This window comes from Cebus imitator, unplaced genomic scaffold (assembly GCF_001604975.1).
Source record: "Cebus imitator isolate Cc_AM_T3 unplaced genomic scaffold, Cebus_imitator-1.0 Scaffold39, whole genome shotgun sequence".
NCBI classification, from domain to species: Eukaryota; Metazoa; Chordata; class Mammalia; order Primates; family Cebidae; genus Cebus; species Cebus imitator.
The window spans coordinates 4,433,917-4,437,780 of NW_016107354.1; positions in this window are offsets into that span (position 1 = coordinate 4,433,917).

Here is a 3,864-nt window from a genome sequence, read left to right on the forward strand (position 1 = left end):
ACCAGGATGGTCTCGATCTCTTGACCTCGTGATCCACCTGCCTCGGCCTCCCAAAGTGCTGGGATTACAGGCGTGAGCCACCGCGCCCGGCCATATGATTCTTTTTAAACCTGCTTTTCTTTGTAAACATTAAACCACGAACATTTCTTCATGTCACATGCTTTTGTCTGTTTAACTATAAGGTATTATGTAAATGTTTCCTAATGTATTTGATAATATTTGAAACCCTTTAAGTAGCTCACTTTAAACTAGCCTTGTCTGCACCCACTCCCACCTTTTAAAAATTGTAATTTTAGTTTATTTGTTTATTTATTTATTTATTTATTTTTTTGAGACGGAGTTTCGCTCTTGTTACCCAGGCTGGAATGCAATGGCGCGATCTCGGCTCACCGCAACCTCTACCTCCTGGGTTCAGGCAGTTCTCCTGCCTCAGCCTCCTGAGTAGCTGGGATTACAGGCACGTGCCACCATGCCCAGCTGATTTTTTGTATTTTTTTAGTAGGGACGGGGTTTCACCATGTTGACCAGGATGGTCTCGATCTCTTGACCTCGTGATCCACCCGCCTTGGCCTCCCAAAGTGCTGGGATTACAGGCTTGAGCCACCGCGCCCAGCCTTAGTTTATTTATTTTTAAGACAGGTTCTTGCTTTGTTGCCCAGGCTGGAGTGCAGTGGTGTGATCAAAGTTTACTCCTGGGCTCAAGCAATTCTCCTGCCTCTGCCTCAGCCTCTGGAGTAGCTGGGACTACAGGCATGAGCTACTGTGCTGACCCTTTAAAAAAAATATCAGGATTCCTCCCTTGGATCCCCTCCCACGGCAGCGTGAGAGCTCAAAAAAAAAAAAAAAAAAAATCTGTTATAGGAGGTCGGGCATGGTGGCTCACACCTGTAATCCCAGCACTTTGAGAGGCCAAGGTGGGTGGGTCAGGAGGTCAGGAGTTTTAGACCAGCCTGGCCAACATAGTGAAAACGTATCTCTACTAAAAAATACAAAATTAGCTGGGAGTGGTGGTGTATGCCTGTAATGCCAGCTATTCAGAAGACTGAGGCAGGAGAATCACTTGAAAACGGGAGGCTGAGGTTGCAATGAGCTGAGATTGAGCCACTGCACTCCAGCCTGGCTACAGAGCAAAATTCCGTCAGAAAAAAACCCAAAACCAAAAAAACCTGGTTTTTTAGAATTTTGTTGTTGTTGTTGTTTTAATTGTTATTCAGAAGCTAAGGTTTTTTTTTTTTGTTTGTTTTATTTTTTCTGGCAACAGCTAACACTTGAAATAGTGCAAGCTGGAATTAATAGACGTAATTGGGAAGAATAACAATTTAGTTATATCTAAACTGTATAATATAATTTTCTTCACTCAGTGTGTGACTAAAAACGATGCCTGTACAAAAGCCATTGGCATACTTGAGTTTAGAAATATTTTTTCCAGAAATTAAGCAATTATCACAGACTGTCATCTGCATAGTTGAGTAACAATGAATCTTAAATGTTCGTGGGAAAATTTTAGCTTGGTTTTAATGGGATTTTTTTTTAAATTCTAAAAAATTCCTGAAATAACTATTAATGGTCTTTAAATTGGAGAATCGGTGTTGTTTTTCTGTTCTATTCTTACTGTAAGATATCTCTATTGGATCCATTTTGCAAATACCGGTTAAGAACCAGGGTGTATCCTGAGCCAAATCCCCAAATCATGCTTAGAGGAGCTGAAAGCCATTAAAACCCCAAGCAACCAAATATCTCCTGGTCCACAAGTAGGGCTTTTATGTAAGAGCCACTCTGAAGTGTCCATCCAAGCACTTTTAGCCACCAATATATGCATAGAAGGTAACCGTGAAAAGAACAGATTTTGGAGCCAGACATTTTCATTCGTTCAAAAAATATTTGCTAATCACCAAACTATATGCTAAGAATTATTACTAAGATGCTGATAATTCCTCAGTAAACAGATAAAAATTCCTGAGTAGAAATGGGATATGGGATCAAATTAGAGAGAAAATGAGATGGGAGTTACAGATAATATAAGGCCATTAGGCCACAGTAAAGACTTTGAGATAGAAAGTTACTAGAGGGTTTTGAACAAAGCAATATCATGCATGACATTTTAAAAGATCATCCTAGCCCTTGTGTTGAGAACACATGATAGGGGGCCAAACCTGCTAATAAGATCAAGACTAAGAGATGATGATGGTTTGGAACGGAGTTGTAAAAGTGAGGTAGTGGGAAGTTGTTGGATTCTGGATATATTTTTAAGGCAGACCTAATAGTACTTAGAGAATATATTGGATACAGTGTGCAAGAGAAAAAGAAGATTCAAAATGACTCCAATGTTTTTGGCCTGAGTAAATGGAAGAATAGAGTGGCAATGGACTGAGAGGAAGGAGAGACAGGAAGATCAGGTTTTCAGGAAAATAATAATGAATATAGCTTTGCATGTTTCAAGTTTGGGAAGTCTTTTAGACATCCAAGTGGGGATATGGAGTAGTTGGTTGGCTTATGAGTTGGAATTTAGTGGAGAGGTTTAGGTGGGAGAGCCAAAATTAAGAGTCATCATTGTAGGTAAGTTATGCAGAGCCGTGGGAGTAGAGTAAAAATAGATAGAAAAGAGTTCCAACGATTTGATTCTGGGGCACTCCAATATTAAGACAGAACTGGGTTTGTGTCTTAGCTTAGCTGCTTGTAAGCTCTGAGAACTTTGATGTCTTATTTCACTTCTCAGAACCTTGCTTTGTTGTCGAAATCTATAAAATGGAGATAATATTAAGTATCTTCCATGATTATTGTGATGATTAAGTAAATTTCTCTTTTAAAGTGATTAGTACATAGCCAAGCAGTTGGTACTCAGTAAATATTAGCTGTTATTATTGTTAGAACCAGCATTTCTCTTCTAATATGTTGCTGGTTGCCTTCATGATAATATACTCATATAATCAATACAGTAGCAATGCCTATTTATCTAGAGAAAGAGTGGCAAACTGTAAATGTATGGTGTGCCACCTCCCCATTTCTAATCTTCTAAGTAAATTATCCTTTTAGCCAAAAACCTTCTTCTTCCTCTTGCTACCTTTTGAAGTTTTCCTAAATAATTAATGTTACTTTAGTCTCTTTTTGACAATTTTTAGTTATTTTATTTGGCTGCCAAGATCTATTAAGCACAATAATAGAGACTTTCCTTTAAAGCTTTGACATTCAGGATAACTGCTACAAAAGTAAAAACATGGTTGGTGGAGTTTGAAACAAGGACATCATTCTTTTTTTTTTTTTTTTTTGAGGCAGAGTCTCACTTTGTCTCCCAGGTTGGAGTGGGGTGGCGTGATATCAGCTCAATGCAACCTCTGCCTCCCAAGTTCAAGAGATTTTCCTGCCTCAGACTCCCGAGTAGCTGGGACCACAGATGTATGCCACTATGCCCAGCTAATTTTTGTATTTTTAGTAGAGATGGGGCTTTGCCATGTTAGCCAGGCTGGTCTTGAACTCCTGACCTCAGGTGATCTGCCCTCCTTGGCCTCTCAAAGTGCAGGAATTACAGGCATAAGCCTCCGTGCCCGGCCAGGACATCATTCTTTAACAGGTTTGAAGAATAATGATCTGGCTATTATTTTATCTTTTATAAAAATGTCTTCTCATTTAAAAAATAAACCTACGTATTGGCCAAGCACAATAAAATATATTCTAATCTAATTTTTATAGAAATTTACTCTGAAATTATTTGGGAAACTGCTTTCTGTATTAAAAAACAGGTATTTTGGCCGGGCGCGGTGGCTCAAGCCTGTAATCCCAGCACTTTGGGAGGCCGAGGCGGGTGGATCACGAGGTCAAGAGATCGAGACCATCCTGGTCAACATGGTGAAACCCCATCTCTAAAAA